At 35.6% G+C, this 27,342-nt stretch overlaps 1 protein-coding gene across 1 annotated transcript in view; it reads left to right on the top strand.

Moving 5' to 3' along the window:
• MAGI2 (membrane associated guanylate kinase, WW and PDZ domain containing 2) overlaps nucleotides 1-27,342 on the top strand; it is a 701,810-nt gene that overhangs the window by 208,982 nt on the left and 465,486 nt on the right. The window lies entirely within an intron of this gene.

Genomic DNA, 27,342 nt, shown 5'->3' with positions numbered 1-27,342 from the left:
CAATAGGGCAACAGAAGAAATGTATTAACTAGATTTTGTTTGAATGCAACAGGCATGGCACTGAAAGTTTGTACTGTCTTGCATATGTGTTTGTTGCCACATAAGTCAATATTCAAACTATTCTGAAACCTCTAAAGTAGTTTTTGTGGTATTGACCACATTCAGCACTTCGACAATAGACACGAAATTAAGCAGAGTCACGCAAGCCATGTCCGACTGTCAGGGCCATGCCTTTCAGAGCAGAGCTACTTGGCTGACAGACAATATATCATTTAAAATGGACTGAAGTTCCATTATTGTTCCCTCAGAAAATAATGGCTTACCAGACATAAAATGGGTCTTCTGGTTTTGGCAAAAAAGGAGTGCACTTTTGAACTTACAGGCTTGACACTGGAATGATAAGCAGAGGAAGGTATACTAAGTGGCTGTGCTATTTATATGGTAATGAATGGATACTCTGAAAGCTGAGTTGTTGTGAATGCTGCTGTATGTTTTTTCTTTCATAATATTAAAGAATGGAGCATTGAAAAGATCCTCCTAAAAAAATAAATATAAATTCCTAATTTCTAATGTTCTGTTTGCAACTGATCAGAAAGGAAGGTGGAGAAAAACATTTAAAAATTATTTCCTATATGCAGAAATATCACAGCTGAAGTGGAAATGCATGTACAGAAAAAGTTTTGACTAAATCCCACTTCCAAGGATGTCTGAGAGCATCATTAGCCTAAGCATATTCTTATTATAACCCCAGTCCATGCTTATGAGTGCCACATGTCCAGGTTAAAGAAGAAGGAAAACACAATATTGCAACTGCTGCACACAAGTGTATGACAGACACTATCTGTCAGCAATATGGGCACAATGAGTATTTTTTGAGGTTGTTTTATTTTCACTCAAGGCAATAATAAAGTGGTGTCAAATAAAATACAGTACCCACAGAAGCAAATTTGTCATTCAAAATGTAACACTACAACCACAGCAACTACAGTTTAGAATCTATAAACAATACAACTATTTCTTTCTGCTGTGACTTCTCCAACTTCTGTGTCACTTTAGGTTGTTAAATTCTTAGGTCACTATTGTATTATAAAATGAGTGTTTTTGACTAAGTAAAAACTATGTTTTGAAATATATTGTAAGGTTGCAGATGGCAGGTGCTGATTTGCGAGGTAAGTTGGCAAATACTCTTGGAGAGTGGAGGACTCCTTTCAGTAGTAGTGGTAGAAAAAAAAAAAAAAGCCTCTATAGTGCCTAATTGGTATATTTTCTTCAAAGTGTTCTTGAAAATTCTGTGAAAGTAATCAATTTAAAAAGTGAGTATTAAAAAAAAAAGCCAATTATCAAATGCAGGATGATATCTGGTTAGCTAAAGGATTTTTCATAATCAGTCAAATAAAAAAGACATCATCACACAGTTTGCAAGCCAAATTTCCTCTAAATCATAATTGTGGTGAAAATCTTTTTTAATGCAAATTTACTCTGTCCCCAGCATTCATGCCTAGGAGGGAAAATGTTCTCAACTGTTTTCTTATTTTCATATAACTTAACTAATTTTTGAAACACAAACTTACCTTTAAAGGGCGTTGGTATTCAAAATCTTCTGCTCTGGGCAGTATTTCATTTTTAAGTTGTGTACATAGTCTAAGAGTACAGCTTGGTTGTCCTACCACTGTTTTTAATATACAGTGGTAATGTTTAACTGACTGTACCACTGCCCTCAAGTTCACTTATGAGTGCACCTAACCACGAACTTATTACAAATCTTGCGACAGATACCAACACAGCAAAAGCAGCACTCATTTTTGTCAAATTCTTGTGCAGAAAAATTGAGAGGGAAACCCAGATGCAGGCAGCATGGACTTAATTTCCAATGGCAAGGTTGTAACACAAAGAAGGCAGAAAAAATTGAAAAATAGGTGGCAACATTTTCCTTTTAAAAATACATCTACAATCTTGGCTCTGTTACAGAGGCATAATTTCCAGTAAAACCATTATGTTTATAGATACCTTGACCTTGTGTTTTTCTGTCCTTTGCTTTCTGTTCACTCTGGCAGCACCACAATGAGTGGGTGTGACCATGTGGTCTCAGCCCTCTAGGTTAGACTAAGTCATCTTTCACTTCCATTGAATGAGTATTGTCCTATGAAACCAGGAAGCAGAGAATTAATCCATACCTCTTTTAAATCAAGATAAGCCAACTCAAGTTAGACAAATGAACCAGTATTTACTAAAAACTAGATAAGGTTGGGCCTTGGACTCAACCCTTGCAGTGTTTAAAGCCAGGCTGGAAAAGGCCTTAAACAACCAGCTCTAGTGGGAGGAGTCCTAGCCCATGGTAGAGAGTGATGGGATTAGATGGTCTTTAAGGACCCTTCCAATCCTTAACATTCTATGACTCCAGATAAGACTTTGAATTGTCTATTATATAAGTGCACATCCCTGTGTACACCAGAGAATAGATGGGCCAGAATCACATGACATGAGGATAATGGGTTAATTCTGCCCTCAGAAATGTAGCCCCTGGGAATGGGATGAATTGGTTGGGTTTGTGATCCTTATGTTTCTCTATTTTTGTTAATGCAGTGCCTCTTTCTACTAAATTAGAAATGACCATATAACCCTGAGAGTCAAATGCTGCCTTCCATAAGTGTCGCAGGTCTCAGTGCATATGAAATTATTTTCCCTGCACTGCCAACAGGAATGATATGGATATGTCCCAGGGTGGGATGTACAATTGTATTTGCAGCAATCAAGATGCAGCTGTTACCAAGGCAGTTCTGGGGAAAGAAAAGTTCCTAATTTTCTAGGTTCAGAAGACCTAGCTGAAGTTTGTGTCATGCATTTTCCCTTTTTCCTGGTGTGTAGAATTTTAGCACTTTTCATATCCTAAACTTACTCCTGAAGATATTTAGAAGCACTTCTGTGGTTGTCCTGCAATACAGAAAAGTAGGCATGGTTAAATGTGGTAGCTGTCAGCACTGTCTGACACTATCCATCCAAATCTAGGGATCTGGAGGACAGCCACAAAACACATGTAGGGCTCTGAATACTATAGGGAGACAACACCTTAACCATGCTGCATCTTGTGCTTGGTAATGCTTTCAGCAAACTGCAGTTGCCATGTGGGCAAGCAGCTTTCCAGTCTTCACTAATGTGGGAAGAGGTAGCTCTAGCTCTGTGTCATCTCAGGAATAAAGCTTTGAGGAGAGTAAATCACAGGAAAGGAGTTTCGGGTGGGACACTCATGGTCAGACCTGTCTCCTTTGCTATGTCCTTTCCAACAATTGCAAATTCAATTTCTTTAAGAGCTGGCAAAATGGTAGCTGTGGTTGAAAATAGATTCTGTGTATGCTCCCTTTCCAGACAGGGAATGTGAAATGATAGTGGAAAACATTGTGATTTAACAGCAATGTAAAAAGTCAAGGACAAGCTGATTCATAAAAGTAAAAAGTCATCCATTAATTGAAAGAGAAGCTCATTGATATCCTCTGGGATATAAGTTCAGATTGGCAGTAGCTTGAATGAGTTGGTCTATCCTGCTGCACCACAGGAGGATGCAGCCCAGGAATGCTTTCTTCACAGTGAAAATGGGGGGGAAATAGTTTTAAAAGCACTATGGGGATGAGGAAGCTCCTTTCCTAGTCTTTCAGTTTAGGAAAAAAAAGAATGATGTAAGAATAGAGAGGACTGGGTATGAGGATCAGCCTTACAGCCCTGGATATTGCAGTGTTACCATTAGCTCAGAAATTGGAGGAAGGATGTTTTATTTAAGATATTTATCAGCAGCATAGGAAAAAAATTATATTTGTAACTGAGCCCTATGTTGTACGTGAGTGACCAGGGCAAGAAATGGAGTCATTATGAGCAGCAGTTTCCCACATGCCAAATTGTGATAACAAATTTTCCTTTTTCTCAGCTTGCCTGTTGATGCCATGGGTGCTCTGTGTTAGGTGAATATAATTAACACTGCACTGCAAATATGATGCCTATGAACACTTAATAAGTCACTTCCACTGTGACTTATTTTTTTCCATCTTCTATGAATATTTAGATTTAGGTCATTTTGAGTCAACATAAATAAAAGCCTCATTTTCAAATATAGTTTTGTTCTACTGTATTTTAGTATAGTCTGGTCTATATATAAATTTAACCTATTTACTGCAATGTTGTCTGTGTACTGTTGAAATATTGTATCTTACAGGATGCTTATGTTTGTTGTCTAGTCCTCTTCACAGAAGAAAAAGTACATGCAGTGATACATTTTTTTTTCTGGGTGTTGGTTTAATTTATCATATATAGTAAAAGTAGAGCCATTAGCTTATATTTCAGTGATACTAACGTCAATAAAATATGTTTAGACTTGAAGCTGCAGGGTAATTCACACTTTCAGACCTGAAGAAATTTCCATCTGCAAAACAGTGCAAAACAAATAAGGTCATTCCCTCTGTCAGAGAAATGTAATATATTGGCAAACCTTAGTCATTCATAATCTACTTCATGGGTAGCAATCAGAAATAAAGAACTTCTGGGAGTGTGTAAGACTTTCCTCTCCCAATGAAAGGTGTTATCAAAGTTTGTATTTCTTCTAATACCTTTTATTTTGGTCACAATAATTGGTAAATACTGAATTAAATCCATGTTACATACTTAGCTTTCATATGAGGCTTCTAATTTCCAAGGTGAGGAAAGAGTTGCAGAATTCAAATGGGCAATAACTCTGTATTGGCTGAGGGTAGCCCAAACTCAGAAGTCCTCTGTGCATAGTTCTGCTGCTCTGGATAAGGTTGTGAGCTATACCTGACTAATCCATATTTGGACAAATATGAAGCCTTTCAAAATTTTTTTTGAAAAATACTTATTTTCTTCTAAAAAGTATGTAGCCAAGAAAATTGAAAGGGAAATCTGTGAAACAGACTTGCCAATGGTATAATATATTTTTCTTACAAGTTTGTTCATGTCAAAAGTATCTTTCAGGAGGTATTGTCAGTGAAAGAGCTGTCAGATTGATGTCATATGGAGCTATTGCTAGGATAAAATAACCTGTGCTTAGCATACCATACTGCCAAGAAATGTCTACATCACTGGAAATAACAGTACCTAGCTTTAATGACTACATTATTCTTCCAGTGTAAGCTATTGCTTAGACTTTGATGGTTCAGAATAGAGCAATGCAGAGCTCTTAAAAAAGGTTCTTCTTGTGTATCTCATGGAGCACATCTCCACAGTGTACTTTAAGTGAAGTCATTGGCATCTCAAGCAAACTCAGGTAATTATGTGAGATGACAGGCCCCCATTTGCTGCTACAGCACAACCACATGTACCAGAAGATGAGAGAATTGTCACTGCTTCCAACAACAGACAGCCTAAATAGAAGAGGAAAAGAACAGCTGACAAAAAAAAAAAAAAAAAACACAGAGCACCAACAATGCCTAAATTGTCCTGCATGAGGTGGAGTGGTGGTTAAACTGTTGCCTGTGTGCCTGTGGAGTTTGCTTTCTTTTTCACCGCTGCATTCACTATTCCTAATTACCCACTGAAAATGCACATGGGGCAATGACCTGTTTTTCTGAGTGCACTGGGAATGCCTGGTCATCAAAAGAGTTTGGCTTATACATCTTAGTATTGACTTTTCATGTTATTTTATGAGACCTTTTGTCTGTTTCAGAGCAGGGTAGTAAAGGTGGGAGTCAGCTTCTTCTCCATCAGTTTGTACAGGGCATTGCCTGTGCTCAGAGCTGCAGCTTTGGGCTGCAAGCACTGCATTGCCTTCAGCAGGAAGTAGATAAAAATAAAACCAGGGAAAAAACAAATTTTTAAATATATTTATCAAGGTGAACTCCAATTTTAATTAAGTTCTAGGGTAAACAGATGTCCAAACTATATCTGCAAATAACACTGATGGAAAATACCATACTGTCTGTTAGTCATGAGAGAGAAAATGTACATAATGTCTGTCTTTTTTCCTCAGAAATTTCTCATTTCTACGTATGGGGGACATCAGCTTTCAGGTATTCAGTGACTAAGTTCTCATCTTAAAATAACATGTATGCAAAGAAAATAAATACAGTTCAAGAGGAAGGGGGGAAGGAACGTGTCTGATGTGGTATAACTGTAGTAGGAAGTGAGCACAGTTGTAACAAAATGAAGAGCAGTAGTTGTGTACCACTTCTGATATTGTACCTTAAATGTTCCATATAGCTGTATGAAGACATTAGGGTGATTTCATCGACATTACAGTTACAACAGTTCTGTTTCTCAGAGATTTTTGCACCCAAATCACATCTGCAAGAGTCTGAGGCTGATAATTCTGTCCCCTACTCCCATTCTGCCCACTCCTTTATTCCCTCCCTTCTGCTATATTAAATACCATGCTTTTCTTCCATTTTGAAAACCACGTCATCTGAAATCTATAATTTTTATTTTGTAAAACAATGCCAATATAAATTATTTTTCTAACAGGTAATCTGATGTCCTGCCAACTGGGAAGTTGATACAATATCACTAAAGTCACTAAAAGCTGTAACAGTGAAAAAAAGGATGAGAAAATACTCTGAAATTGCAAACCCAATCTTTCTAAAATCATTTTCCTACAAAAGTGTATCACATATCTTCCTTAACTGATGTTACCTGGCATGTGATTTAAAGACTGATGTCAAACATCTCAGGTTTCTCATCACATCTGTCTGGAATTATTTATATGTGATATAGTACATACATAACTCCAGATGAGAGTTTAGTTACAACAGTTTTGCTGATTGCCCCCAGGAATCAATAAGTGCTTGTTTAAACTCTGGGGAGGCTCTCTAGTGTTGCAAAATGGGTTCTCTAATTCATGTGGTACCAAAAGGATAAAGGATAGTGGCATTATTAAGTGAGTTTTCATGATAGCCCTAATTTTATTGATTACTAGCAGCACACTAGAAGGGCAGTAACATGAATCTGGTGTAGTGCCTTCCCTCAGCAGAAGAATAACAAACAATAGAAGAGGCCACAAATAACTTATTTCACAAGTACAAGTCATAGTTCTTGAGTAGCCTAAAGCAGCTTGAAGTTTGTGTAGAGGTTGTATCTCCCTATGACAGTGGGCTTTTCAAGCCTGAAGGTCTTAGATATACTACTGACCTTTCTCCTTGAAAAAAACCAAAGTATCTTAAAAATTTAAGAATTACAAATATGATGAACAAAACTTGCAGCATTGTTGAATGTAAGCATTTCTATGATTTCTAAAGCATTTTAATTAGCTACATGATCTTTCCAAATTGCCTTTTGATGTTAAAAGACTTTAAAATATATCCTCTAGATAAATTTAGCCTCCATCTGCAGTCAAAAAGGTCAAAAAAAAAGATTTTTTTTTTCTTAAGGTAAGCTGAGATACTCTAAATATCTGTGTTTTCTCTCAGTCTGGAGAAGATAAACTGTCAGAGACAGTGGATAATCTTCATTTGGTGATTTTTAACTGAACAACAACTGAACAGTGAATGTAGAACAGAAACAGCTGTCCTTAGAAATTCAGAACAATATCAACAAAAAAAAAAAAAAAAAGAGTTGTGTAAAAAAATCAATATTCTAAATTGAATGACCAGTTAAACTACTAAATCTGTATTGACATAATTGAACAAAAAGGTCCAATATCAATTTTGGGAGGATGTGCTTCTTTTGGTTTCTGTTCTGGGGCTTTCCTCTTCAACCATAACATAAGCAAATCAGTGATAGTGATGATGGATCATGAATAGGTCATCTGGTGCCCATTGAGAAATTTATGTGAATTGGTAAGCACTTAGCCAAGTTCACCAAATAACCAACTTTCATATTTATGTCTCTAAAGTACACCTGAAGTTCAGTAGTCTCCTCACACCAGCTGGAGCCCAGGTCCTTCTTGGTTAGTTTGGACATTGTGCTCTGTGCCACCACTCCCTTCGGTTAAAAAGGTCACTAACTACATTCATGAGACTATACAACTTTAGATGTTTTCTCAAGATTTAAGGTTTTCCCACCTGTAGAGAAGAAGGCACACCTTTTTACATATTTTCTGTGTCTTACAAAAAAGAAAGAATTTCAACCTTCTGTGCATGATAAGCCCAAGTCAATGGATAAGTGTCTCTAGTGGCACCATGTTTTAGATCCAAAGGTACCCTGGCTAGAATAAATCCCATTGAGAAGAAAAAACATTAGAGAATGAAGATTACAGAGGTGCTGTAACACCTGAAGAGGTGCTTAAGACCTGAAGAATGAATAAAACTTTGGTTTCATCAATAGGGATGAGAATAATTTGCGATTTACTGGCTGAAAAACTGTTATGAGGAAACTCCTTTTCTGCAAGTCCTTTTCTTTTTATTTTCCTGTATCCTGAGGAAACTACTGTCCTGGTTTTGACCCATGACAATTTGTCAAAGCTTTATATTTCTCCTTTATCTCCAGGTCTTGATTCTACCCAATGCATTTTGCTTTTTCTAATGTATTACTGTTATTAACACATCAACCTCTTGACTAGCTATCAATCTATTATGGATTATTCAAATAATTCTGTCAAATTTATTTCATTGAGTCTGAATAGAGAAACTTTCTTACTGTAGAAATGGCAGAAATCTATTTTGGTTGGAAAAAAAAAAATAGAATAATGCAGAGGTTCCAGACCTCTGTATTTCAAATGAAAGCAGGGATCTGGATTTAAATGCAGAACAGTGTTGTAATTTTAGCTTTTGAATTCTTGTCTTTGAATTTTAAAAGCTTGCATGGACATACATTACAGGGTCTAGAAAACACTATGCTTTTCAGTTAAGATACCAGGTTTTTTAGTACTAAATTTCACAATAAATTACATTTGCTATTATTTTATCAATGTGTCTTTGTTGAAACTGATCACTAATACCTGTTATATATTGCTAAGATATTTTCACATTGCTCACAAAAATAGTGGATCGTGTTATATGTAGGAAAGCACAAAGTTCTCTCTAGGCTGCTGAAGGTGCAGTTTCTACATGTGTTGTAGTGGCCTTTGGCTAGTGACAAAATGCACACCAGCACTCAGTTTAATTTCTGATTCCTGTTTTTGATTTTGACTGGTTATTGATCTTTCTTTTTCAACTTGGTACTGCTATGATTTCTTCAACTCATATTATACTGACTTGAGTAGATGCTTGACAGTTATTTCATTTGGCATTTGTTAATACAGAGAAACCCAGAAATGTCTTTTTTTCTTAAAACTTTAAATCAAAACAATTATATTCATTCTTGCAAAAATTGATTTTTTTTTCTGCAGAAGAATCTGTAGAGTCCTTCCTGATCACAGGTGTGTCAGAAGTCTTGCAGTAAAGTTCTGCCCTGTTATGATTCATTCATTTCACCAAACACTTCATTTAATTGGGAAATGCACATTGCACTGTACTCCTTCTTGGAGAGCTCTTAGAACCCAGAGAACAGGCTGTCATTAATTACCTTTAATTCATTGGGAACTGTATGCTATGGGGGCACTCAAAATGGTGATTTGGCAAGATTTCCTTTCTTATGTAAAAGTAGAAGTCACTTTTATGTAGAATATCCTCGTAGTAGCAGCATCTATAAAAAAATTCTCTTGTTCCCTTAGAGATGTCCTGCTTTGACTCTCACTAAGATGCTGAGTGGTTCTGAGCCTCTGCACGTGGTTGGTTCCATATTTCTAAATCCTGGCTGACTGCCTGCTCAGAAAGCTCAGGGTTTGGTGTCTGACTCTGAGCCTGCCATAACTGATCAGGGAAAGGGAGCTTATGACTTCAGGCTGTAGGTCTTACACAGGTTCCAGAAGGTGGCTTTAACCAAAGCTGATGCTTAGGGCATGGACCTTTGTATGTTTAGTTCATACAATAAGCAAGGCATATTCCCAAATAAACTTCAAAGTTTATGTCCTCTAGATAAGCCAGTGCAGCTACTTTCTCAAGAACAGGATAAAAATCAGGCTGCTTTCAAATTTCTCTCTTTCTCTCTTCTGAGTCATGTGAGGACATCGTGAAAGGTGCAGCTGAGTAGTGAGTCATTCTACTGTCCAGGGTTTCATTCAAGGAATATGTGAAATGTGAAGTTCCCCATCAATTACCAAAGATTATTCCCCCTTGTGCATCACGTAATGAGGCTAGCTGTAATATTTATTATCTAATCTTTAGTTCATCTTTGTGTACTTCAAAAGAAATAATTATTTCCTATAAAGCTTCAAAACTTGCCATGAGATCATTAGTCACTTTTATCTACACTGCAAATGCATCTCTACTTGTATTAAGAGTTGGGCACCAACAAACTATTATTTAAATAAACAGTTAAAATTGCACTGACTCAGAAACATGGCACATGGAGCCAGAAACAATTTAGTAATCTGGACTGTAAACTGTCAGAGAATAGTTGTTGTTCTGTTTTTATACTTTATAATGTAATGTCCTGGAAGAAAGTGATGAATTTTGGAGAAAACCCTTTCTTTCATCATCTTCACAAAAAGAGAGCATCTAATTACTCCTTTCCTGTTGTTGTCCTTGATTTGCTTTGCCCAGCTCTGGCATGTCTGGTAGGTTTTTGCAGGGAGCTTTAATTTTCAGAATCTTCAGGGTAAGATACAGGGTTATTTCTGTCCTGGACCAGAACTGCTCAGTCTGAACTGGAGAAATCAAGTGGAAAAAACCCAGGATATTTAAGGGATTCAGTCGTGACCTTGCTTCCACTAGCTTTCACGTTAAAAAAAATTCTAGAAGTCCACATGGTACTGTGTTTCTAAGAGCATTTTTCCCTACACAGTTGAGGAAGGTAACCAATCTCTAAGTTTTGAAAAATTTGTTTCTGTTAAGTAATTCCTACTCTATTTAAATTCTTTTAAAATTCTGAAAAAGCAGCAAAGTCTAAAAGAAAAGATAAGGCTTCTGCAAGATGCAATTATATTGTCTCTCTTTGTCCCTCTTTCTTAAATGTGGGAGATTTGAGCAACAATAACAAACATGAGAAAATGCTAGTTCTTGTATAATCCTCCATTAGCATAATAAAAGAGAATTCTGAATAAAGATTAAAGGTTTATTTTTTAAAAAGAAAGAGGCTCTGATTTAAGTTCTCTCCTACAAAACAAGGAAGCTGGAAAGATGAACATAAAGGAAAATGGGAAAGCAAAGCAGAAGGGTTTGTTCAACAAGGGAAGGTGACAGAATCTGCATGAGGGATGGGGCAGCCTTGGATGTACAGACAGACTGGGGAATGAGATGATGGAAAGCAGTGCCACAGAAAGGGACCTAGGGTCCTGGTTGATGCAAAGTTAAACATGAGTCAGCTCATTGGTCACTGCACTCTTCTAATGGTAATTTTTACTGAGTTTGGAAACATGGAGGGTTGCTGAGGACGTGTGTTTAACTGCATTATGGCCAGAGGACAGATCATGCTCTCACAGGAGCTTTCCTGGCTCAAGCAAGAGCTTCCTGAGGATCACAGCATTGTTGCCATTGTTTCTATTGTGAAGGACACATTATGTCATAAACTGCAATGTAAAGTGCAATAACTGGGAGTTTTTTCATTGCTTTGGAAATGTCTGTGCTCATAAACTGTTACCAAAGACTAACCATAAGTTTTAAGAATTTTAAAAGGATAGTGATGGATTTGGAGGGACAGCAAGCTCTGACCAAAAAATGCACCTCCTATCCTCCCATGGAGTGACACCTCACAGGTCTCAGGTACATGCCACAGTATCAGACAATAAGGCAGTCATCTGTGAAGCCATTTGTGTGGTGGATGGAATCCCAAAAATAATTGTAGAAGGTATATTTATAAATGTTTGTGTTAAGAACTGAAAACTTTCTACAGTCTCCTGACCTTTGTTAATACTCAATCTGAAACCAGATAATTGTTTTAGACTGAAGAACACCTTAAATCCAGTTAAAAATATACGTGCAGTTCAAAAGAAAGAATTTTGCATTTCATTTCTTGAAGCCTTTTCTGGTGTGATTACTATTTATTTACCCATTTCTGCTCTGACCAATCTTAAGGGAAGGAAGAAAACTACCCTTATCTTGACTTAAGCAGTGAGAATAAACTGTAAGTTACTTGAGGAATGACTTTAACCCACTGGTTAAGAACATAAGAAAAATTACATAGGAAGTGTACAGAGAAACAGTCATAACTTGGAGCACAATTTTTACTGTTCAAGTGAAATATCATCATGAACTTTCATTGAGTTGAAGTGAGAATTAATTTAATTCTCTCTGTCTCTTGTAGAATTTTGTGAAATTATTACAGGCCTTAGCTTTCTACAGGTTAGAAAATAATGCACCTCTTCCCCAGATAATACAGTGAGGTTTATAACAGCTTAATTTTCTTTCACTATATCATTCCATGTAGGACCTATAAAGATGTGATCTGCACAACACTTAACATCTTTCAAAGCTAAAGCTTGAACAAATCAATGTCTTCAGGTCCATTAAACTCAAGCACAAAGCACATCACGTTCCTGGACAGGATTAATAAGGGTGTAAGAGTACACAGAAATAAGAAAACAGTGAATAATTACAGAAACTAGTCTCAACCTGATTATTCCAGAAGTCATTCACAGGTGGCTCTGTAGTGCTCTGGCTCTGTGTTCTTCCACTCCACTTATATTCTGGTGTATATCATGGCACAAGATAGAAAATATCTTCCTGTTATGTGGTCCAGCAGAGGTGTTTTAAATGGGTTCACTGAAACTGCTTCTAATGTAGTCAGTGCAGAAAGAGATGAGAAGGCGAATTTTAGTGAGAGAATGGAACATTTAAAATATGTAGGTCTGTTTTTTTGGTTGAAACGATGTATGTACCTCACTGTGCAGAGCTGCTCTGTTCCCCATGGTTGTGTACTGTCCCTGTTCAGGCAGTACTGAGCACTACTGCAGCATGTGACAGGGAAATCTGTCTCCATGCAATATTCCATGTGGTGCTGTAGTCTCCCTTCATATCCCAGTTCTCCTTTCATACCCCAAAAGACACCAGAGAAAATGTGGGAGCACAATTTCCCTGGTCAGTATGGATTGTCCTCATTAACAATGCACAGTCCTAAGCATTTCAAGGTGATGGCTGTGTCTGTGCCAGAAAAAACAGACGGAGAGGAATGGAAAATAGTGACCCTCTGGGCTGGTGGGAAGGGATTTCTTTCCCTTCACCTCCACTTATAAAATCCTATTATGTTAAATGTTCTATTTGTTTATCTCCGCTACTCCATCCATCTCCTACAGAAGTGTACTTCCAAGCTTATTTACCAATGACATGTGCTTCCAGGTTTAAGATAGGAAAACTGATTCTGAATGATATAGCCCAGTTTGCTCTTCTGCAAGTTGAAGAATACCACAGCAACTTGGCAAATATTATTCTGCAGTATTATATCAGAGCAATATTTAATACATGTCTCTTAGCACACATAGATTTTTGAAGGTGTGGATGGGGTTTTTTATTTGTTTATTTGTTTGGTTTTTTTGTTTAGTTGTTTGGGTTTTGTTGTTGTGGTTGTCTGTTTTGGTATAGTTTGGGGTTTTTGTTTGGGTTTTTTATTTTTGCTTTTGTTCTTGGGTTGTTTTTTTTTTTTTTTTTCATGTTCTATGTAGCATTACTTAAAATATTAGGAGTCAGAGTTTTGGTTTTCTTCTCACTGTCCTTGTTAGATTTGGAATTCTGGCCCACTGCTTTGTTAAATCTGGGCCATATACTACTCCTCCTTCTGTGTCACTAAAAAGCTTGATCAGAAGAAAACAGTCACAGCTCTAAAGTGTGGAAGAGAGTAGCAGTAAGAGTTCACCCTCACCTTTCCCTCACCCTCCAGCTCCTCAATAAGTTCTGCAGTAGCACAGGGGAGAGATGAGTATTGATAATCAGTCTGCTCTCACTTCATGGCCAGAAGTACATGAACATGACTTGCCTGTTCATTCTCTGCAGGTACCAATGCCACTCTGCTAAGAATCTCAGCTTGTTTGCTGTGCACAGAGGCAAGGATTTGGTTGTCTAAATGTCACTGTATCCAGTAATGCTGCAATAATACTGTTGATTGGGTAGATTCCTGATATTGTGTATTGTGCATGGCTAACACTTGAATGATGTTTCAGGATCTGTAAGATATTTCAGATAAGTAATGCTAGGAAAGCATAAATAATTGTTATTAGAGCAGTTTGGTGATTTGAGGAAGCAACCTATTTTACATGAATGCAAAGAAAAGGGGTTGGCAATCAGATAAAGCCCTTCTTAAATTCTTAATATTCTTTTCTGTTTCATCTGTTTAATTTTTTTCTCGTTAATTGTATTATTCAAATGAAAATTTAGTGCATGACAACTAAAGTGTGCCTAACAATTCTATTTCTTTTTAAAAACGCTGAATTTTCTATTCATCCCCTGGTGGTTCAATCTATGAAAATGTTATATTAATTATGATATTTGCTGTTCCCTGTTGATACTGCCTGGAGTTATGCAGTTGTTGAATTCATGCATGCTGGGAAAATGCACTGCCTGCAGGGATTGCAGATGTGAAGGGATCCATGTGTTCTTGGGGGCCACACACAGCACCTTGGAAGATCAAGGTCTGAAGTGTAATGCCCACAAAGACTTGGTGGAACAGGGGACTTGGGAGTGTCAGAAGCTGTGCCTTACTGGTGTAACAGCTGAATTAGATCTGCAGGTGGAACTCTTCTCATCCTCTTCTGCAACTTATTCTGTACAGTGAATTTTAAGTTATTACTCTTAAGAGTTTCCAGTAGTCTGAATACACAACAACAGCAACAGCACAGCAACAGCAACCAGCAGCAATTTCTCTGTTGATATCAATCAGTATAACTTCATTACTGTTGAAGATTTTTAGAAATTAGCACAGTTTCAGGTTTTAACCATGTTATGATAGCCAGGAAACATCAAGTTCCTTTTCCAAATGATTACTGAATGCTAACAGCTCTCTGGATGTTACTGAATGTAGATTGGCACAACCAGTTTTGTTCAATGTTGAGCTAAATATGTTAAAGTTTTGTAGCATTTTTCTGTAGAGACTAGTAAGTTGCTTTGTTCTCCTGAATTACAAAAGAAATTAGCTACAAGTTTAATCATAGAAATGTAAAAGGTTGCAAATCTGAAAAGCAGGAGCAACTTTATTGTTTAACCTAAATAATGTATTGTTATTTCCATTTGCACAGTTTTAAAACAAACAAACAAACAAAAAAAGCCGAAAGCCCAGTGCTCACCCTAAGGTTTAAATTAAGAGAACTGTTTTCATTCATTTTTATGTTTTTGAAATAATTCACTTTGCAGGCTAATTTTGCAGCATGGTGAAGAGTGTCATAATTGCTGCCTAGGAGGGGACACCTTTGCCAGGGTCGTTTCTGTCACTTCTTATTTATTTCTTTGACCTTTACCTCTGAGAATAAATGTCATGTTATGGCTTAAGCACTATTACAAGCAATAGCATGCCTGAGCACAGCTGGAATTGAGGACCTACCTATTTTTCCCTTTGCAAAATTGGTGCAGGCTTCACAGCTAAACCCAGGTGCTCTGATCACAATCAGGGGCAATTTGGAAAACTGAAATTCTGTGTGGTCTCATTTTCATAAACATTATTTTGATGGGGCCATTTTAGCCCACCTGTGCTTCTGCAAACAGAAGCAGAGCAGTAAGACCCTGGGCCAGCACTGTTCACATAGGCAAGAGATATCTATTTCCTTGAAAGAAAAGACAATAGATACTGGAAATAGATGGTGTTTTTTTATGCTGGGCTTTGCACTTTTGGTTTGTTTTTTGGGTTTTTTTTTAGTGCTCATTCATGCTGGTTTTCTACATAAGGACTAAGAACTAGAAGGTGTGAGATGAGGCTGCACAGTGATCATGGGTTCAGAGAGAGCAGCAGGGAAGGTGGACAAGGGGAGCACAGGGTTCTCTGCAGTAAATGAAAGTAAGAGGTTATATTTTTCACAAGACTGATTGAAGTGGCAAAGCTGTGAAGAGAGTAATGTGTGACAGGATTATTAAAGATTTCATTATAATAGAAGTAAGAAAGAACATGAATTAAAACTGCTAAACTGACATTTTCTAATTTTTAGTGCTATTGTTTATAAGTGTAGCAATTTTCTTCTGTCATAAGTTACAGTGTAGAGGTAATCATAAAGCATTTTTAATTCTTTTTTCCTTGCAGAAAATAATAACATTTCAAGGGGGGGGGGCTTAAAAAAAAAGAGACTTTTATCTTACTTTTCTTTTTATCTTACCATTTCTGCTAAACAGTACTCTGCAAAAAAAAAGAAGTTTTCATGTAAAAGAAGCTTTAATGTAAAATAACTACAGCTCTCAGTAAATGTGAAGACTGAAACAACCCAACAAAGTTTAATGGAATACTCAGTATTGCTTTAAATATTAAAAGAAAAAATTTAGCTGGTATTCACAGAGAGACTTTCTTCCCATAAATTTGCAGTTTTTCAAATCGTTAATTAGTTTTATGCAATCATTCTGATGTTGATGGAGGAAAGAAAAATAATAAAATATGTGTTGGCAGCTGCAGCTAGAAACCTTGAGTGATACAGAAAACAAAGATAAATAAAGATTCTGAAAAAGTGAAAGCTTGCTAAGAGCATATCTAGCCTGGTGTTTATAAGATTGAGATTATGTTGTTTATTTAAAGCAGTTATGTAAAGCTAATGTGAGTCATGAAATAATTAATAACATATGAGAGAACTAGTTCCTGATTTTTGTGCCAAGCAGACATTTAGGTATCAGCTGGAAAAGTCAGTAGCATTCTTTCAAAAAATACAGTGGAGCTATGTCAAAGGAGAAGGAAAAAAAAAAAAAAAATTCTGCTCTCAATTGATGTGGATTATGCTCTTTTAATCCCAAACATTTCTCTGGTGTTTCTCCTAAACTCAAAAGCATTTCAGATGCATTGTGAGTGCTGGGGTACCTCAGAAATACATTGCAGTGATATCCTTTTAAAAATGGGAGACATTTTTTGTCTCTCAGTGTGAACTGAGCTTTCAAGGAGTTTTCTCTAAGCAGCAGTACTACCCAGTGTTCCTTAACAAGAAATGTCCATGAACTTACGGTCAGAGGTGCTCGGACATGTCCTGGTTCTGTATGGCTCATGTGAGGAACCAGGAATGACTCCAAACTCTGCAGGGGGGAAAGAAGTGGGATAAAGGAGTCATTCCTTATGAGAAATGAGATGGTTTTGACAAATTGCTGCAGTAAAGAAGACTGCTAAAAAAAAAAAAAAAAAAAAAAAAGTTCTATATTTCATTTATTGTCTCTTTAGAGGCTTAAAGCTTTCTAGACTAGCTAAATATCTACAACAAATTCAGTCTTGAATCTTATTCACTGGTTCACATTTACCTTTGGTTCTAATATAAGTGTCTCTATTTTTCTTGACTCAATATATTCGCATTTGAGCAAAATAAGAACGTAATGTGAATAATTTCTTGGGTTTAGTTTTGTTTTTGTTAGTTTGCTTTTTTCAATAAGTGTTTTCAGTCTCACCTTCACAAGTTCTAGCCAGGAGCTGGAACAGCTTCCTGTTAATGACATGTCAGATGACCCAATAGAAGAATGCTCCTGAAAAGGTATTTTGTGTTCATTTTAGTCACAGAATGACTGATGTACAACGGGTGGGCAAATTAATGAATAGTGAAATGATTTAAATGTGTTTAATTTGAACACAAATAAGTGATCATGAAAGTGATGGTTTCTGCTATTGGCAAAATGCAAGCATCAGTTTAGTGCAAGGAAGATAGGTGAAGTAGGAGCAGATTGAAATATGCTGATTTCAAATGCCTAATTTGACCAAAAATTTTATGCTGAATCAAGAGATATGTGCTGTAGGAAATTAAGGTCATCCTGTAGTTAGAAGGGAAAGTTATTTAAGGTTCAAAAGTATTTGCTTTCATTTTAATATGCCTCTTTCTTCTGGTGCAAACCTAATAAATTCACTAAATTATTCCTGAAAAATCATTTTCTTCATATACACACCAAGAGAAACAGTAGCCTTTGTAAGTTTCTTGTGAAGGCAGATGAATGAAGAATCATTAAATGATTTCATATCACAAGTGTAATGTGAAATGGAACATACCATCAAGTAAAATATATTTGGTTAGTATTGTCAAAATCAAAGTCTAAAAAGTTACTCAGATATGAAAAAAAAAAAAAACAAAAACAAAAAACAAAAAAAAAACCAAAAAAAACCCCCAAAAAACCAAAACCCTCTCCAGATATATTTTAGATAATGGTACATTACAACACCCAGTTCTTTTAGGCTTTGTTTCCATCCTCTTTCTGTAATAACTTCTTCCTATGTAATTTAATATAAGTCACAATACATAGGCACTATAATCCTTGAGCAGGGTGTTTTTGTTAAACCCTAAATTAGTAAGACTTCACAATATTGTGGGAGGACTGGGATTATTTTATTATTTTTGAATTAAAAACATGATTTTTACTTTAATGGTTATGGCTAATAAACATAGTATTTCATATCTTTCAAGTGGGAGAATATTTATTGAGAAAAATGCTAAAACAGTCTTTATTTGAGTAATCTCCTCAGCTTCATGGTACTGTAATGCCATGAAGAGAGCCATGAAGAAGGAGGTATTTCAGGCTTATATCAGGTGGTTGATTTTGATTATTTTTCATAGAAGGATGCTAAAATAAAAAAGATAAAAAGAAAAATATATAAAAAATTTCAGACTTACTATCAATATAGATCTAGGTCTCTGAAAAATCCATAGCTCATTTGGCTTATAGAAGTTCACTTAAATGGAAGTTCTGCAGTATATTTGACCAAGGTCTAGTTCTTATCTCTTACTGAATTCTGAGTTAAAAATTTGAAATTAAATTTGGTGATTGTAAGTGTAGTACAGGCCTTAGTGGATTTCTACTTCAGCTGAGAGTATCTTTGATTATTTTTAATTTAATTTCTGTTTCATAATTTTAAATATGTGAACACGGGTTGACAGAACTGTAAGTGTTATGGATTCATTGTGTGTTCATTGCCCTGAGAAATGCTGCATGAAGTATCCAGTTATTGTCACTTGCACATGCAAGCACAATTTATATGAACAAAAAGCATTCCTGTTTCATTTTGGTAATTTGTGTGGAAAAATAATGCTTAATCAGTAGATAAAAACATCTTCAATAGGACTATGGCACAAAAAGAATTACAGCTAACTCTATGACTTAGATGTCAAGGCCCTCAATTACACTTTTATACTCTAGAAGAAAGTAACAACTGAGGAAAACATGAAGTATCATTTCAATGGTGTACCACATATATGTGAATTAAGCTCAAAACATCCATTTTCAGATAATGTCACATAGCTTTCCATTTAGCAAGCACTGAGATAATAGTGTTTTGATCAAAGGGGAAAGAAAAATGCCAGTCAATTCCACAAAGAAAGTTTGCCATTCATATTTTTCTTGTTTTATTTTTTCCTTTGATAAGAGAAGGTAAGAGTGCATGACTAACTGAACACAAATAAAGGGAAAATAGGTTGATGCAAACAAGAAACAAGAAAGCAAAACCAGGCTGAAGGATGTTTTACAAATAAGCACAGAAACAAGTCATGTATGTTCACATATTGAAGTATACTTTTATTATTTAGAGGTTTTATTGAAAGATGTTCTTTCTGGAATAAGTGAGGAGCTGTACTGAGTCAGTTAACTTGGGAAATTTCATAGTCAGGGGTAGAGCTTCTGTAAGATGAATATGTAAATCCATCCAGAATTTTCTTCCAGGCAAAGGGAAAATAATCAGAAAGAGATTCAATGTTTAGCTATCAAATAAAAAAATTAATAGTAAGTGAAGAATCTACAAGGAACAACAAAGATATTTATCAGACAAAAAAGCTCTGCTCTAGTGGTTGAAAAGTAAGACTGAGAAAAATAAAGATGAATTAGATGTCCAGAGAACAAAACAAAAAAATTAATTATTTGACCACCTAAATAGAAATTGAATAAGGAAGATAAGAGGCGATTCCATAGAAGAAGGTGATTAGGATTTGCTATACTTCAGACAAAAAAAAATCAGTAGGGATCATTTAGAACTTAGACATAGAGGAAAAATGGCTAATGAGGAAGTGCGTAAATTTGGGGAGTTTTGTTTTTGGGGGTTTTTGTTTGGTTAGCTGGGATTTATGAGTGCTTTTGGTTTTGTTTTTTAATAAAAAAAACCTTATTTCATCTGAGATATGGGCAAAACCAAGAACTTGACTTAGGACATAGGGGAGCAGATTACCTCCATAACAGAATATCTGTAGAATATAAATACTAAATTGCAAGTTTGACATCCAGAATGTTTAGTTCATTTATAACATCACAAGAAACACTAATAATAGCAAATATAGCCCATTTTAGGAGAAAAACACCTTTCAGAAAACTATTTATTCATTTGCTCACCTTTTTAGAAAGCAAAACGTAAAATAATTTTGAAGTGTTGACAAAGGAAAGTCAGAGACATAAATAGAAAATGAGACATAAATCCAAAAGGATTTAAAAGGTCAAGATAATCTGATAGTTCTTCAATGGAATTATTGATTTTATCGGCTCAGGAAGTGTACCACAGAATTAGTCAGTCTGTAATTCATTGTGATGTTTAGTATGGAGAGATGAGAAAGAGTAAATCTGCTATATAGTAGATTGGAAGACCTTATCTGAAATTTTCTGTATTATTTTGCATGTCCAAGAATGTAAAATTTGAAGAAGCACTTAGAAAACATACAAAGTTGCTCAGCAGAGTAAAGTTCTTGTCTTACTGGAATAGCTTTACCTAATTACTTCAGCAAAGTAAAGATCAATATATAGGAGGAGTTTTATTCACCCTCTATAGAAAGTCTCAGAAATTTACACCAGAGTGATAAAAAGAAATTTTAAGATAAAAGAAATTAAGAAAGGGAAAAAAACTGATTAATCTATGAAGACTGGAAATTAATGACACTTTTGAACATCTAATGGGTTTTGGTTTTGAGGCAGCAAATTGAAATTTTAAATATGTGAATGAAGCTAGCTTGTATTTTCCCTGGGACTGTAAACTGAACATGATGATGAAAGTAATATCTTTTTAGCTAATCATTCCTATCCTGTATGTGATGCAGCCATTCACCTTCAGTGATGTGTTTTGTGCTACAGCCCCATTGACAAAACTGGGATTCTTCTGGATATGAGTTTATGTTTTAGTTCAGATTAGCAAAGCATGTCAGTATATGCTTCAGTGCCGCCAGTGAAGCCATGAGTTATTAAATTTAATTAATAAAACATACATCTCTGTATAAAAAATACTCAGAGAAAAAACTGCTCTTTTTTTTTGTTTAAGCCTGGATATAGATAATTCCATTGATATTTTAACATTATAAAAATAGAATTTTAACGTGTAAACTCTGAGAAGCGGTGAAAAATTTCTCAGCTCTTCTTTAAAAAAACCTTTCTCTCAGACCTAATTCACAGTTTTGTGATTGTCATCAGTTCATGCCAGCCAACAAAACAGTGGTGATGTTAGTCCATGATATAAAGCCATCACTAGAGTATCAAAAGTGTAAGTGTCTCTATGAGCTGAGTGTTTATATGCTGATATGATATGTATAGAGAATTATTGTCAATTATTCTCAGTGTAGTCACTACTGTAATTCTGTGTGTGTCTAATGTAAGTAAGAAATAGAAAAAGCAATACACAGATGTATATACTTTTTTGTTTTAGCAGTTCCTATTAAAAACAGGGACCTCTTCATATTAGGGTAATCAATGGGGTATTCAGTGGGAAATAAAAGGATAAATGTGCCTTTTCTCTGAAGCTTTTGTTTCAGAACATGGTGACTTTTTTATTTTGCTATCTATTAGATTTTTGGTAGTTTTTTGCTTCATAAAGGATCTTCATGTACAAAGTGTCATGCAAGCTGTTATTTAATGGCTGTTGTTGATTTAAAAGCATTATGAATAAAAATATAACAAATTTAGTGAATGGAGTGAAGAGCATGTTTCAGAATGAGGGAGTATTCATGAACACAAACACTTTCTTTCCCATATCAGCTGTTGCTAGTGAAGAAGGGTCTTTGCCAAAGAAGACAAAAATTTTCCAATCCAAAACTGAGGGGCAGTTTGTATAGCAGAGTTTGATACAAAAACAAACAAACAAACAAAACTGGTATGTTAACCTTCCCTGACACCAGAGGAGAAATTATGTTTATCCTATTCCACTCCCAATTCTTCGTACGTGTGTGTGTGTGTGTCTAAGTTAATTCAGAACATAACTGTACAAGTTAATTGTTAATACCTTTTTTTTATTTATAAGAAATGAGCTCTACAAAGCAGACCAAACACAACACTTCTGCTGTTTAATTCATCAGTACAGAAGTGCAGAAGGTCACCCACCCAATGCACTGAGTATCCTTGAGGAAAGAGACATTTTGCAAAACAGAAGTAGCTTCAGACACATATTTTGTGTAAAACAAATCATGTACAGTAAAAGGAATGTGACTGCTCAAATACATTACATAAATATTCTCACATCTCCAAAAGGTTGTTTGCACAAAGAGTGTCATTGCCAAAAACGAAAACAAGAATTTATCAAAATGTAATGATACAAGAGATATGTACCTTCATACTTTAATCACCTGAATCTTTTTTTTTTTTTTTAATAGAAGCCTTTTTACCCAGAACTCAAGAGAAATTAGGAATTTGACAATATTGAATTAGGTGTTTACTGCTAGAGTTTCAGATGCCAAAGTCTCAGGAGAGAATTTAAAGTAGTGCTTCTCTTTAGGAGTACCTGATGGATGGTGTGATACAGTATTTTAAGTCTGCTTAGGTCATCAACAGGGTGAACATCACCCAATATAATTAATTTCCTTATCTGTATGGAATGGTCAGTAGTAAAACTTTTTCATTTCAAACTCTGTAACTCTCTTTATGATTATTGAAAATTAACAGTCTTCGGTTTTTATATTTATTTTCAAAAATAATTTCTGTGTCAGCTACATTGTTACCTGCTATCAAAAATGTTAATTTCTGGGAAGACTTTACATTGGCACAAAGTGGATGCTAACCCCTTCTTTTAAGTGCAAAAGAACCCTAGTTACATCAAGAAATGGATTTGAGTGCAGAATCTATTCACAGGAAATTTTACATTGTGTCTTATGAGAAAGTGGCAGCATTGCTTCTGAATTACAACTGTGCACATTAAAGTATTCTGTTAAATTTCTGTATCTTTGAATAGTAAGTTTTGGATGTATTGTGGCATCATAGGGTTTTACTAAGAAAACCAATCTAGAAAATCAGCAATGTCACACCTATTTAATCTCATTGTAACTTTTATATTGACAATGCTTTAGGTGTTTTTCTGATTTGAGATTTTACAGCTTCTCAATTATTACCAAAAATTCTCAAAAATACTGCCTCCATTTATGAAAGTCTTTCAAAGGAAAGCATTTAAAAATTATTTAAAAGCTATCCAGAGAGCCTTCTAATGGTTTTCAAACCATGAGTGTCTTTTATGTAGCTTCAGAAAGATGCTCAAAGACTTAGGCAGGAATTTCCAGACTATCTGTCTCTGTTATCACCCACCAATGGCAGTGACACCAATGGCAGTGACAGCTGCTATCATTGCAGCTCTACATTTATACACAGAAAGAGAATCTTTTATACACAGAAAGAGTAATCTCCCTTCTCACTTTCCAAACTGAAACCTACATATTATTGTCTTCTCATTTACCTTATGCTCTTCTCACTCTCCCTCAGATTTTTCCTCATTCCTGAAGGAGACCCAGATCATTTCTTCATTGCTTTAAGGGGCATCCAGTCTAAGTCACAGTGTAATCACCTTGATACAAGCAGGGCTAAAAACTGTTGTATTTTTCACTGGTTATAAGCATGTCACATTGACCTGTTTCTACACCTCACCTGAGGAACTAGTCTTTTTAGGTAATAAAAATTTAGTTCCAAGTCACACAACTAAGATGATGCAAACATCTAACGAGCAGTTTTCCTCACAAAACTTCTCATCTATGTAAATGTTAATATATGTGAAATTTATTTATTACCGATTTGAACTTGTCATGAATACCATGTTCACAGCCTGCCTTCTTAGTGTCATTAGCTTCACATGTCAGACACTACTAGGACTTTTCTTTCTTTATATTTTGCTTACCACTACCATAATAAACCTTTCCCTCAAAGCATCATTTTGGGATTCCAGATCTCAGTGAGCACTGCTTCCAACAGTACCAAAATATTTCTTTGGTCACATCCCATTAAATAGTGATGGGAACCCTAATGTTGCTTTGGTCTCACTTGTGGCCAACGAGGCTGCACCACTGTAGAGCTGTGGTTTTGCTTTGATCTATTTCTGAGTGTATTCCAAGCCATGCATTTGATCTATCTGATCTATTCTGACCCATCTACCCTGGGAAAAAATGTTCTTTTCAACATTTATACACACAGGCCAAATAAACATTTTAAACACAGATGTCTAGGTACACAAAGTCGGAGTTCCCTTCCAGAGTCACTATTCTATTTATTCACCTCTTGCATTCATGATGCTAATTTCACTTTTCCTTTGTAAATTTTCATCTTTTTCTGCAGCTGGTATTTTAAAATCTTTGACAAAGGTAGTTCTTTCAAAAGTTAAAATCTTTTATACAACAAATTATCAAGGTAACTTAATTCACTTTGAAGTATATATGAAGGAAACTGCATTACAATTGATTCTTCTTTAGGACATTTTTCTCTACGGTGAGGCTGGACACACAAAATAAACCCTGCTGCAAAGGGGTCCCAGCAGTGCTTTACTTGCAGTGATTTTTGCATACAACATTTTATATGGAACCTTTTGTATATATTATGTGAGTGATCTTCAACTGTTTCTAAGTTAATTCTAAAGGGGGCTGAAGGAAACTTACGGAAAAGGAACAGAGCTGATGTTAAAAAGCAGGCAAGGACTGAACTGCATGCAGCACTACCAAATGCAGATGAGAGCAGGCAGAGCTATTTTGTGACTAATTCCTCAGATGAACAATTTGCCACCACTTCCCTGCCCCCAAGGAGATGTAAAAAATGGAAAAAACATTGCTAGTGCTGTTTTCCGTTGACTCTTGTTCAATGGAAAGTGAAACTGCCTGCAGTAGAAATTAATGGAGTTTGTCTGCTCTCACACAAGCCCACTCAAATTCCATGGCTCATACTTAACCCTTAACTTATTTCACATTTCTTCATAGCTCCCCAAATGTGATAAAGTTACAAAGCTATAAAACCCAAGGTAAACTCTCCCTTTAAGTATGGCTTTTCTGAGATATGTTCTTTGCAGAGACATCCATTTTGAATGTCAGAAAACACCCTATAGCTAAAGAGACATTGACAAAATCTATTTGTCATATTCAAGTAAAAAGAAATTGTCATCCTTTTGCTGTGAGGTAGAAATGAACAGGGGAAAAAACTGAGTTAAGTATCTTACTGTATGCTAATGAAAGCCTGAGATTGCAAATATTTCAGTTTTGACTCTGAGACATTTTTTCTTTCCTAGTGAAGATGTGAAGAATATCTCAAGCTGCTTCAAGAAGAATATATCAAGCTGCTTCTGTCCAACCAAATCCCTTTTTTGTTCATACAGAACTCATAACAAGACATTGACATTTATTACATCTTCTGAAGTCCACTGTATACAGCTAATCATAAAGATTACACTGCCAAAATTATAATTAATATAATCCTGACTCCTTCTGTGCATACCCTGATTTACTGCTGCCATTTTCTTTGAGTCAAATGAAAAGAGAATACTTGAAATAATTTAAATAATCTAAACTTATGTACAGCTGGTTTTTATTAAGTGTTTGCCAGGCCTGAATAATGACATGCTTTCTTTGGCATGTCATAATAAGGCTGTGGTAAAATATATACATTATGATTACATGAGTTAGTAACCAAGGAAACTAAATTGGTATTGTACCAGTGTCCTCCAGAACATATATAATTAAGAGCCTGTCAGGTTTTCTAAGATCTCCACTGTCTCAGAATGTTAGACATTGTTAAGACAACAGCCTTGTGAAATTCTGATATACAGACTGAAATTTATGAGGTGAGAGGGCAGGTACTGCATCAACTGTAACACACTAACACACTTGTCTTTGTCTGTAAAGGTGTTCATCAGCAAACTATTTACACAGTTTTTATATTTTTCAGTGGCATTTTTGATGTCTTCTCAGTTGCTCACTGAAAGCAAATGCCTCAAAAATAAAGCCTTCCATTAAAATTGAAGCCAAAAATTTCACTGAAATCACAAGCTGTTGAAAACACTGGGTGACTTCCTGCTGGATAAGATTGTAGGATTAGAATTATTTTATACATTCTCTACATTAAGACCTTCATTCATTTCACCTAACCTTAGGTGAAAAGTCAGTCAAGTTTTTACATGTTACCCTACTTGAATCTCAGTCCTATGGGCACCTTTTGTCCAGACAGAAAGCAAAAGTATCTTGGGTAAGATTAAACAAAGACCCTCAGAGAAAAATCATATCCACTTTGAATACCTGAACCTAAATTAGACAGGGAGTGCCTTTTTCCACTTTTGTTTTGAACTTCTTTAAAGCTGATGCCTTTTTTGTTTTGAAAGTTCCTTTAACTCCCCATTTCAATTTAATCCAACTACTGGTCTTCCCCTTTAAGATAATTTTGAAAAAACACCTGCTTAGATATTCCTAACAGCCTTTGTTATCCAGCCAATTTTGCCAAGGGCTGTCCTTGAAAGTCTCCCACAGATACCCCCTTGTTAAGGTCCTATATTAATTGGGGACAGCTGTGTAACAGTGAATGCTTCTATTTCTACCCATCGAGTTCTCAAATTTTATGTCTTAGTTTTATGAACTCTTGCAATCTGTTTGGGGTTTTTTTGGTTTGTTTTTTTTTTTTGGTTTTTTGGTTTTTTTGTTGGGGTTTTTTTTTTTGTTTTTTTTTTTTTGGTGGGTTTTTTTTTTTTTTTGTTTTTTTGTTTTTTTTTGTTTTTTGTTTTTTTTTGTTTTTTTGTAATGCACTAGGGCTGTATCCTGACAGTACAGTTAAAACAGTGACTTAACACTTCCCTCAAAGCAAGCAGTTGAAGCTTGACAGCTTCATAGTATTTCTTATAATTTTAAAAGAGGACATACTACAACTCAGAAATAGTTTGTTGTGAGCCACAAATAAAATATGCTCATAATAAGAAATCTGAGAACATCACTTTTCTCTGACTGGAAAGCATGGTTATTTGCCACTAATCTATGTCACTCAGTAAGTTTGGGTAGTATGCAAAACTCCTCTTGCACTGAGGAAAAAGTTATCTGACATTGCATCTATTTATCAAACATATGGGTACAGAAGAAGACTTCAGAGCACAGAAAAAGAAAACATAGCTTTG

The sequence above is a fragment of the Vidua macroura genome, chromosome 5 (genome assembly GCF_024509145.1).
Source record: "Vidua macroura isolate BioBank_ID:100142 chromosome 5, ASM2450914v1, whole genome shotgun sequence".
Taxonomy (NCBI): domain Eukaryota; kingdom Metazoa; phylum Chordata; class Aves; order Passeriformes; family Viduidae; genus Vidua; species Vidua macroura.
Note: the sequence above shows the minus strand (reverse complement) of the source record. Positions and strands in the feature narration are given on the sequence as shown.